A 12355-nucleotide genomic window follows, 5' to 3' on the forward strand; every position below is an offset into this window, starting at 1 on the left:
CTGAAAAGAACAAAATAGGAATGAAATACAAATAGTTGCCTCATATGTTGGGAACTATTGTAAACAACACGTTGCATATTTATACCGCTTACTTTCAGAGTATGTTGACAAAGACGCAGGAGACACAAACTGAGATGGATGATGCTTCAATGTGGTAGTCTTGTTTCTCGTGGAACGCTATAGATAATTTAATTGATGAATCCAAATTTTTAAATCAATATTCAACTTTCCTATCAATCTTACTGTTCAAGATCTAAAAATTTATCTAATCTAACACTAAATTTCCGATTTTCGGGAAACGACGTTTTCAATAGGACAATTTTCCAATCATCGGATGCGAATTCACAATTAAAATAATGTTGATTTATTTCGGCATTTCGATATGTCTTTGCAAAATTCTTCTTTTTGAAATTCGTCATTAAAAGATTTATTTTACAAACATTTCGGTTTTATTTGTTTTATTCGAGAAAAGAGAACTTGCATGCTTGATTTTTTTCTTTAAAGAAAGTTAACACGATTTTATACAGAGACACAGCTCAATGAGAATAATAAAATAGAAATACCTGCTACAGTTATTTCAAATATAATTTAAAATATTTCATTTTACTAAAAAGCAATGTGCCTGAATAAATGAAATTAAACAAAAGTATAATTATATATCACAGAAGCCAATTTAGTAGTAGCGGAAATGGCTTTTTAATATGCAGCGGTATTTGTTATCTTATACGTTTTTGTGTACAGCTTACCATTATACATTTCTTGAATGTAATACAATCAAAGAGCAAGTGAGTCACTCAATAAGGTGAATTCAGAGAGAAAAAAAGACAAGTTAAACTCAGACATGAAAATCAAACATCACGTTAACGGGAATTTCACACTGAAAACTTAAAATAATGTTAATAACACGAGAAAACGTACAGTGATGTAGTACATTCTGTATTCTGGAAGTGTAAAAGATATCAGCTGTTTGTATGTTTTAAATCTTAATTCTACAACACTTTTGTTTGCCAAGATTATGGTTTGCAATGCATATAAACAAAATAGTAATCTAAAATAAAACAACACCAGCAAAATAATATAGGTTATAACACGAATTAATTGTTATATCACTAATGCTTCGATACAAATACCTGTTATGGTTCAGACATAACTCTTAAAAACATGTACAATTCAATAGGATTAAAACAAAATGCAAAAATGCTGTAAAAAATATTAAAAGTATATAATATAGACTCTTTGATATCAAATTTTCAATAGGATTTGAATACTCAAAGATTTTGACCATATGCATACAACAAATACAGGTGTTATTGGTCATATTCAAAACAGCTGATTTCCAATTTGAATTGAAAGCTTGTAGAAAATGATGAAAATTGTATTCACAAAATGCTGAAAAATATGCATGCATTAGATTTTCACACCATAGAGAAATCAAACCAGATATATGTATTTTTAAATGCAGTGGCGGTTCCAAAGACTATAGACGATGTCCACTCCTTTTAAATAAGACGTGATATGAAGTTCCCATAAAAATGATTAAAAATTCATGTTGCTACGGTTGCCAAAATTTCTACAATTTAGGCCATTTACGCCCCTCTTTATCTTAATCTCCTTTTAACTAATATCTTTATTGACTAATTTTCAAAGAAAAAGCTATAAAACCTAGTTGAAAATTGTCTTTATATGTCTTTAACTTTGTTTCTTTTTCTTTTTCTTTAAATAGAATACTAACTTTTTTGAGGCTAAAAACATCTTCTTGTTCCTCATGACTATTGTTTTCTTCTTGTCACTTTTTTAGTGAGACCGGATTCGTTTGTAGAGGTTGTCTTGCCAATATTTGTTGCTGTTTAATTTTTTTTTGGTCTACTAGTTTTAGATTTGGGCAACAGAAAACTACTAAAAAGAATAAAAAAATTCCGAAGCAATAACCCCCTAATGGGAATGTCCAATTTTTCTGAAAATTTCAACGTTGATTATATTAACTTGCTACCAGCTCATTTACATTTTATCGTTTAAAAATTCTTAGTTAAAAAGATAAAAGAAAATGGGTACGGTTTTCACAGACAAAGTTTCCGATTTGCTTATCTTGTAAAAAAAAAAAAAATAAGAGGAAGAAAAAAATAATAAAAAAAGTCGAAAGAAAAATAGATAATTTATGTCCACAAAGATTAATTTCCAACACAACCCTATCATTATTTTTAAGATGTATTTGAAGTTTAAAATTCGCGGCTTTTATCACTTTCTGAAACAGTCACATGATTCACGACCTCTCAGGTAAACCAGACGGGAATGCATATTTCAAAGTAAAGGGTAATTTTTAGGATCTATATGATATTTCCGATAAATTATTTCGTTTGTTTATTTTGTCAATTCTTCCTAATCAACTAATGACTTAAATTGTTACGTGAAATGTGAATAATGATTTATTTAACTTTCGTTTTGGACTTGAACATAATCCATATTTATCTTAATTTATGTTATGTCCCAATTCTAGGGCAAGTTATTGTTTTCGTCAATAATATCTTCATTTTTACACGAAATTTGTGTTTGTATAGTATTATACCAATCATTGGAACTACATTATACACAAGTTTACGAAATCATTAAAATAGCAGGTTCAAGAAATGGAACTTTGTCTTGTTTATATATATATATATCATTGATTAATATCAGAACACAGGTAAATTTTCCCATATATTTACACCAAATGTGAACCATCAAAAAAACTCTAAATCACGTAAATATGATCATTTTCTAAAATATTCTTTTGAAGATTTATTTTTGTAATTGTTTCAACAAATTATATCTGTTACAATTCAAGAACCAGAACTCTATCTTTATTGTGTACAAATACACCAAATACTAGTCAACAAAAGAAACGATACAAGGCAATGTATTTTCTATATATTATGAAATTTGATACACTGTACCAAGGTAAATTGGTCAAATATTTTATTGTTCTTTTCTTTTCAAAACTTTGATTTAGGCCAAAAACGGAAACAAATTTTAGATTTTTTTGTTATTTCAAAAACCGTACTTTCACCGAAAATTTCAAAACTTAAAAAAAATAGAATTAACATATTTTCGAGTGAAATATGGTCGTCCTTAGATTGTAAATACTTTTCCAGATATTTGAAGAATTAATTCTCATCTTCGAAATTAAGGGACGACTTTTTCTTCATTTTCCGCAAACTCAATTTTACCCCTGTGTTCAATAACTCGGTATTGTCCAACTTTCCAATTTGGTCAGATTGTTTTAATAATATGCATTTTATTTGTAAAAGAATGCCTCTTTCATTGGATAATATAATTTTTTATATTTTTTATATTTTACTGGCCTGTTAATTATTTTGTTTAATCAACATGTAATTCGTTTGGTCTCAGTTCCTCGTTAGTCAAAATTTCAGTATAACGTCATATTGTTTTGCTTTTATGGATAATGAAGTCACGTCGAAATAATATATTTGTGCATATCGTCTACAAATCATGAGAAAAACAAATATCGTGCAATATAATATGTATCCACTCTGGACAGTAAAATTTAAAAATTAACTGCCGCTAGTGGATAAATGTTTTATCAAACGCGATACAGTGATATAATCTCTATCAATATATTTATTTGTAATTGATTAACAATGCATATATTAATATTATCAAACTTACACTTTCAATCAAATGATCGATAAGAATAACTGGCTTGTTTAAATTCGGTTGAATCAAGAACAGTTATATTTAGTTACCAATCTAAAACGCAAAATTCATCATTTAGACCCTAAAAAACTGAATTTTATATTTAAAGCAAATCTGAACAGAATTTTTATATATACTTTCATAGTCACTGCACAAGCTCCAATCATTGAAATTTATTTTTGTTTTGGATATCAAAAAATTAAAAAATGATATAAATTAAAATCATCCCGACAAATTGATTATTGATATTAAACCCCATTTTCAGTATTCATGGCTATATTAAGAAATATGTTTAAATTGATGTAGAAAACCGGAGTGCCTGCGTCATCGACAGGAAAACTAAATTAAGTTATTGGATTTGATGTTGAGGGTTCATTGAGGTATTGTTTTCAACTTTTAAATCCGCTATTGTTATTTGCAGTGTGTGTTAAATGGCAGCAGCTACTAAAACCTGTGGTGTTTGTGACCTCCGTCATATCACAAAACCACCCATAATCTGGTGTTCAGAATGTGATGAGGGACTATGTACAGAATGCCAAGAGCATCACAGTTTATCAAAAGGAACCAGAAACCATAAAATCATACCAATTACTGAATACACGAAATTACCAGCTGATGTACTAATGATTAGTCAAAACTGTAATAAACACGATAAAAAGTATCAAATGTATTGCCAGAAGCATGCATTACCCTGCTGCAACAAATGTATCGTGGAAAACCACAATGAATGCCGAGACATCGTCGAACTGGATGACGTTATTCATAATGTCAAAACCTCCAATGCCGTTTCCGAAATAGAGGAAACATTAGTTGAAGTAGCAGAAAATCTACAGAAAATTCGCCAGCATAAACAGAATAATATGTCGACATTGAAAGAAAGTAGAAAGGAAATTGAAACACAAATAAAGACGACCAGAATAAAGATCAACAACCATCTTGACAAGCTACAAGAGGATTTAATGAAAAAACTCTATGCGGAAGAAGAAAAAGAAAACTCCAAAATTTGTCAGTTATTGTCATCATTAGAAAAGAAGGAAAAAGAAATAGCAGAATGCCAGACAAACATTGTGAACATAAAGCAACATGCAACAGACCTTCAAGTTTTTCTTTCAATGAAAAAAATAGAGGAGGACGTCGATAGCAAAAATAAATTCCTACAGTCGCTTGAAGAAGACAAGATTTTCAACCAAACTTCTCTTTCATATAAGATCAACACCTCTATCCAGAATATCATGTCCGATATCATTAGTTTTGGAGAAGTGCGTATTGAAGCTAAATCTTGCGATATTTTTCTGTTTAAGAAAAAGGCCAAACAAGCCCAAATGGTGGTTCCAACTGTTCAATCAAGATCCATTGAACATATAACGTTTACGAAACAAAAGACCATCAACACACAAGGAGACTCAACCTTTGGATGTTGCATACTGTCCGATGGTAGATTTGCATTTACTTCCTACTACGATACTAAGATTATTGTATGTAACATAAAAGGATTAAAAGACTTTGGAATGAAGATGCCGTATAACGTTTATGATTTAGTATACATAAGCGATGATAATACATTGGCTGTCACATCTGGTGCTTCAGCAATGACATGCATTTATATTATAGATCTTGAGAAGAAACAAATCAAGAAAACTATTCCACTAGATTCCAGAAGCTATGGTATTGCATTGAAAGATAATCAATTGATTTACTCCGGTTACGACAAAGGTATACGAATGATCAATCTAGACGACGAGTCTATACGTGACATAGTTCGAGACAAAATGCCAAGTGGCTGTTACGTTGCAACTTGTAGGGACAACATATATCATACAAATTACGATAAACACACTGTTATTTGTTATACTTTTCAAGGTAAAATACAATGGACATTTCATAACGAAAGTGTTCTAAAGAGTCCTCATGGTATTGCTGTAGATACTGATGGCAACGTGTACGTGGTGGGGTTCTCGTCAAACAATCTGGTAGTTATCTCCCCTGACGGACTACGACATAGAGAAGTATTGACAGGAAGTGACGGTCTAAGTCATCCTATGTCACTTCATTATAGTGGACAAAAGAACCAGTTGCGTATCGCGAACTTCAATAAGAAGGCTCATTTATTTAATGTTATTTGAAAGTGTTTACAGTTTTAACTCTCTCTTTGTGTCATTTTGTTTGGTGTTTAGAATAACTAGATTTCCGAAACATATGTTGTTATTTTTGTTTAGATGTATAATATATCACATTTATTGGAAACAAAATCTTGCATTCATGAACATTTAGATTTTTTAACTGTTAAATTTGTACTTTTAAGTTGCAGCTTCAAAAGTTTTAAGCAATGATTTCCCCATTAAGTCTTATACTAATGCTTATTTATACAATGACTTTTTCATTCTAGTGCAAAGATGGAATAAAGTAGCAAACCAAGATTCCCTTATCTGTAAAGAATGTTCTAGATATTAATGGATATGATTCTTTAGGTTTATTTATATAAAAAAAATCACAATAATGAGACAAGAATATAGATAACAGCGTTTTCATCACGAAATCTTTTTAGATTGCAATTATCAGTGGCACATTCTTCTCGGAAATATGTGCTAAATGACAAAGGTATACCTTTTTGTACTTGAATTGTTTTTATTCCAATGGATGGCACGGTATAGAAATATCATTATATATAAACGTTTGCTCTAAAATCCTAACGTGTAGTAGCAAGCGCGTGGTATGTCACAAAAGACAGATGTACACGATATCTATCTTTATCGTCCTGAGTCGATTACAAATATTTTTAATAAATTCGACAACAGCTACCAAGTTCTCCAAATAAGAAAGATATATTTCTTATATGATTTGCATATCTATAAATACTTGAATTGGATTGGTCAATTAGAATTTTTCTTTTGATCTACACTTCGATAAACCATGTTTCCGAAACTATTTGTGTAACCTTCACTGCGCGATACACATGCTGTCAGGGATCCCGAGATTTTTAGCTATTGAGATTAAAAAACATTAAATAAAAATTAATGAGGTTCAACATGTTAAAATACAATTACCAAAGAAAAAACTCAAGGAGGAATGACCATTAGCTGCTGTACTTCTAGATGTTGGTCAAAATATGAGGCAGAATTAACTGTATCTGTTGTATCCTTGATCTCTAGTTCGATGGGATAAATGCGTTCAACATAGTCACCAAATGTTGTCTGGTAAGAGAACATCATCTAGATACATGAAGCGGAAAGTAGGTTAAAGAATATTTCTAATTTCGTTTGTTTCTTGTTCCTGTGTGAAGTCAGCCTCATAAGAATAAAGGAATAAGTCGGCAATACGAGGGGCATATTTATTCCCATACAAATTGTGATACTTAGTTGAAAAACATGTCCTCCAAACGTAACATATATTTTGTCAATAAAGACATCAAGCATCTTGCTAATGTCAGTTTCAGATTAAAAAAAAATGCATGATGAAAGAATCGTAGATTGTATTTTCTCTAAAAGATCTTTGAATTTTTTAGTATCCACATTTGATTCAACCACCTCTAGAATTGGCAGTCTCACAATAACTTTGAAGCCCGGCTTTGATTGCTGATAAAACATATATTTATAATTTAGAAAGAGGTTTCGTAGAGAACTTGGGCGTCCCAGCAATATACCGTTGTTTGTAAGGACACTTATGTAGTTTATATTTCCAATATAGCGATGGAAGAACGAGTTCTTAATCATTGGTTAAAAACTTGAAATGCTAAAAGAACATAAAATAGACTTATGATTGTTTTGGATTTCCCCTTTGGTAAGTGTGGTGGGGGTATATGTTGAATTTCAAAGTGAATATTCATTACCGAATTCATTTATCAAGCAGTTTATGTAATGAGATTTACACATAAACAATGTTGTTTGTGGCTTTATCTGCAGGGACAACAACATACTTGTCATGGAGGTAGGACAGCTGTTTTACGACATTCGGGTCTTTAAAGATCTCAAAGAAGTACACCACTAATTAATGGCCCCATTGCTTTCTATGTTAAATTCCTCAATTTCGAGTGGTCACAGCTCTTTTATCTTAAGTTCAAATAAAGTGACAATCATTGCATGTCAAAGCAACACCTTCTGGTGTCCTGTACTGAAAAAATCAACATACCTTGCATGGCATATAAGAAAATGTACCAAAACAGGTACTTCCGATCTGACAAAAAGGCAAAATGTACCCTCCTTTTTAAATTTCATGCCATTTTTTTATTATTCAAATTTATCAGTCAAAAATTGTTCTGCAATGATCACTAGTCATGCAGCTTTCATTTGATATCAAAATTAATAAAATATTCTAAATATTTTGAAAGTTATGTCCATGCGTAGGAACTATTTTGTGTTAAATATGTACTACTTTCTTGTATGTGCTTTCTGACCGGGCCTGAATTAGTGGTGTTACACCTCAACGACCTCAAAGCCTTAATCCATTCAGAAAGGGTATCTTCGTCTTCATTCTCGCTTTTAGCCCATTACCTGGCATAACCCTCGACTGAATCCATCAATTTTTTGTAGTTGTATTTCCAATTGATTGATTTAGGCTCACTATATTTCGGATCTTGGCTTGGTTGGATAACATATTTGGCAGAGAAGTGTAAGTGACAATATTGAGGTCATCGCTTATAACGTGGCCAGTGGAACTATATGTGCATTAGGAATTAGCAGAGGTACAATCAGGAGGTTGAGACTTGAAGTCGTCAATATTAATATCCTGCAAAACATGTTTGTAATTGACAAGTGTAGTTGCAATTGGTTTGGTATAGGTATGAGAAATATTTGATAGAATATGTTGCATGAAAGACATGTTCATTTTATATTTGTACATGGCCTTGACCTTATTTTTATATGCCAGAGGTGAGATAATTTTTTCTTTTATGTTTGTTTTTTTTGTATTGAAGTTGCATATAGAAACTAAAGATATTGTGTGTATTAATTACATAAACAAGCATTGGAACACCTGACTGTTCTCAGTTTGAGATATTATTGTTAAATTTCGAAAATATGTACAAAATACAGTGGTACTCCTTACCGGCAAGCATCACATTAGACGAATTTGACTATCCATTTAAGGTTACACTTGGTCATATAACTGGTGTGTATTCGGTTGTTTATACATCTTCTGTGTTCAATAGTTTGTGTTTGAGCGTTCCTGATCAATATGCTAAGCTTTCCAATATTTTTTAAATTTTAGTTACGCCCTCCTTTTTCTCGTGATACCTTAACCTGCACACAATATCTTTCTAACGACTATTGACACCTTACAATCTGTAAAAAATGTAAAAATTGTTATTAAATGGGAGCAAGTAGTATAACGAGTCGACAAGGTATTTTAAAGGTATTTTTTTCGGAACTTATATATTACCTAAACTTTAGTGACGCTACAATTGTGGTCTTGTTCCAAATTTTTTCTTCCTTTCGCTAATTAGTGAGACCGGACATGTTGAAAGATCCTGTTTAACTGTTCGTTATTGTTTTTATGTTTTCTTTCGGTTTACTGATTTTCAATATGATAGCAGGCAAACTTTGCAAAGAAGGGAAAAATCAGGTGTAAGAAGCCCAAAATTTGTGGTCTATTTTAAACTTCAAATTGTATGTATCTTAATCTGCTGATCAGTTTCATCCTGTTATCAAACTTTTTAAAAGATAATAAGAAAAACTTGCGTTTGGTTTCCACCGGGAAAAACTTCTAATTTGTTGTAAAATTAAATAATGGAATTTATATAAAATAATTTAGAAACCGTTAATACGCCCCTTTCGTACCTATTAGTGTGTAGATAAAATACCGACATGTATCAGTGAATAAATCAGTCACGTTATTGATATTTTTTCTGATAAACCAGGAGGGCGGAAATATTTCTCATTCAACATGTTAAAAAGTAATCTTTTCGGATTTATTCCATATTTCTGAGTTGAATTTCTTTCTCATTATGGTTTTGAATTTATAAAAAAATAATCATGACCTTAAGATGAACCATTTGTAAAAGTTTTATAAGTTTTACTTTCGTTCTGGGGTCGGGACATTTTTATCTTCAGTTATGTTATGTCCCAGTTCTAGGGCAAAATATGCTCTTCTTCATTAGACTTTATTATCAATAAGGTTGTGTATATTATTAACCAATCTTTGGAAATGTACATATAAACGTTCACGGGCCTATATATTTAACGGGTTCAATTAGCGAATCTGTTTTTTTTTTTGTATATGTATCTCTGCTATCAATATACAGGATACATGTTCATATATATTTACATTAGAACACAAATGGTAATGCATGAAATGATTAGACAATGTATGTACTTGTCTATTTCACCAAGATTGTTTCTAAATATATTTGTAATGTTTACTTGTACTGTTTTGTGCGAATAATTTTTAAGGTGTACTACGTTTATCATGACTTACTGATAAACAAGATAAAAAAAATACATTATCCAAATCAAAATTTAAATCAAATCGTCGATGAACATAGCTGGCTTGTATCAGTCCAATATAAAATATATGTATATACCATAAAAGCTCTGTTTCAAACGTAAGATAGTTGTATTTAAGACTGGCAACTTTATCCTTAAAGCAAATATAAACTTAATTTCTTGATATATATCCACTATCCTGTATAAAAAATTAAATTCCATATAATATCAATTTGACACTGGACGCTTTACAGCTGAAATAATTCAATTTCCGTTTTTTCCCTTTTATTTCAGACGATTGAATAACTAAGGAATGAGATAAATCCTTTTTTGAAATATATATACTATTGGATTGATTATTGTTATTAAACGCCACTACGAGTATACATTGCCATATTTTGAAACCTGTATTTAATTTATGTAGATACCAAAGCACCTCGACGGGAAAACTAAATAAGTTTGAATTTGGAGGTAAAACTGAGGTGTTTTTGTTTTAGATTTCTAAATCAGCTATTGTTTTTGTAGTTTGTGTTTAATGGCGACATCATCTCTGAGCTGTGGTGTTTGTGACCCCCGGCACATCACCAAAACACATAAAGTCTGGTGTACAAAATGTGACGAGGGATTATGTACAGAATGCAAGGAACATCATAGTCTGTCTAAGTCATCTAGAAGCCACTGTATTGTGCATTTTACTGAATACTAGAAATTACCAGCTAATGATCTTACAATTTCTCAGTTTTGTACCAAACACGATAAAAAAATATCAAATTTATTGCTAGAAACATGAATTATACCCCTGTAGCAAATGCATAGTGGAAAGCCATAACGACAGCCGATATTTCGTCGAATTAGATGACGTTATTCACAATGTCAAAACCTCTAATGCCATGTGCCAGTTAGAGGAAACATTAGCTGAAGTAGCAGAAAATCTACAGAAAATTCGCCAAAATCAACAGGACAATCTAACAAAATTCAGTAAAAGCAGAAAGGGTATTGAAACAGAAATAAAGACGACCAGAATTAAGATCAACAACCATCTCGACAAGCTACAAGAGGATTTAATGAAAAAAAACTCTATGCGGAAGAAGAAAAAGAAAACTTAAAAATTTGTCAGTTATTGTCATTATTAGAAAAGAAAGAAACAGAAATAACAGAATGCCAGAGAATCATTGTGAATATAAAGCAACATGCAACAGACCTTCAAGTCTTTCTTTCCATGAAAGAAATAGAGAAGGACGTCCATAGCAGCAATAAATTCATACAGTCGCTCGAAGAAGACAAGAATTTCAATCAAATTTCTCTTTTATATAAGATCAACCACTCTCTCCAGAATATCATATCCGATGTCAGAAGTATTGGAGAAGTGTGTATTGAAGATAAATCTTGCGATATTGTTCTGATTAGGAAAAAAGTCAAACAAGCCCAAATGATACTACCAACCGTTCAATCAAGATCCATAGAAAATATCAACCTAACGCTAAAACGACCTGCGACGCTCAAGGATTCTATATCTATGGATGTTGCATGCTGTCGGATGGTAGATTTGCATTTACTTACTATTTTGGTTGTAAGGTCATTGTATTCAACATGAACGGATTTAAAGATTTTGAAGTAGAGTTACAGGGTTACGCGTTTGATATAGTGTATATCAATCAGGATAATACATTGGCTGTAACATCTGGTGATTCCTGGAATCCGTGCATTACCATTATAGACGTGAAGAAGAAACAAATCAAGAAAACAATTTCACTGGATTCGAACATTTATGGCATTGTAATGAAAGATGGTGGATTGATTTATTCCGGTTACGACAAAGGAATAAGTATGATCGACCTGTACGACGAGTCTATAAGTACAGTAGTCCGAGACAAATTACACTCTCAATGTTACATTGCAACATTCAAGGACAATATATATCATACAGACAATGAAACAAAAGTTGTGACATGTTATAATCTACAGGGTGAAATACAATGAGAATTCCGTAATGAAAAAGTTCTGAATTCTCTTCGAGATATTTATGTAGATATTGACGGTAATGTGTTTGTGACATGGAGCAGTTCAAACAAAGTTGTAGTTATCGCACATAATGGACAACGACAAAGAGAAGTATTGACAGCAAGTTATAGCCTTAATGGTCCTGCGTCGCTTCATTATAAGAGACCACAGAAGCAGTTGCTAATTGCGACCTTCAACCACAAGGCTCATTTGTTTAATATAAATTAAAACAAATTTAACATGTCAAA

General features: G+C 31.5%; 1 long non-coding RNA gene across 1 annotated transcript; it reads left to right on the top strand.

The window, feature by feature from the left end:
* The first annotated feature begins 2250 nt into the window (after nucleotides 1-2250).
* LOC143083471 (uncharacterized) lies at nucleotides 2251-4716 on the top strand. The gene is made up of 2 exons (XR_012980722.1): nucleotides 2251-2310; nucleotides 4112-4716. It is a non-coding gene; the product is annotated as an uncharacterized LOC143083471 (long non-coding RNA).
* Nucleotides 4717-12355: the final 7639 nt, after the last annotated feature.

This window comes from Mytilus galloprovincialis, chromosome 7 (assembly GCF_965363235.1).
Source record: "Mytilus galloprovincialis chromosome 7, xbMytGall1.hap1.1, whole genome shotgun sequence".
In the NCBI taxonomy this organism is placed as follows: Eukaryota; Metazoa; Mollusca; class Bivalvia; order Mytilida; family Mytilidae; genus Mytilus; species Mytilus galloprovincialis.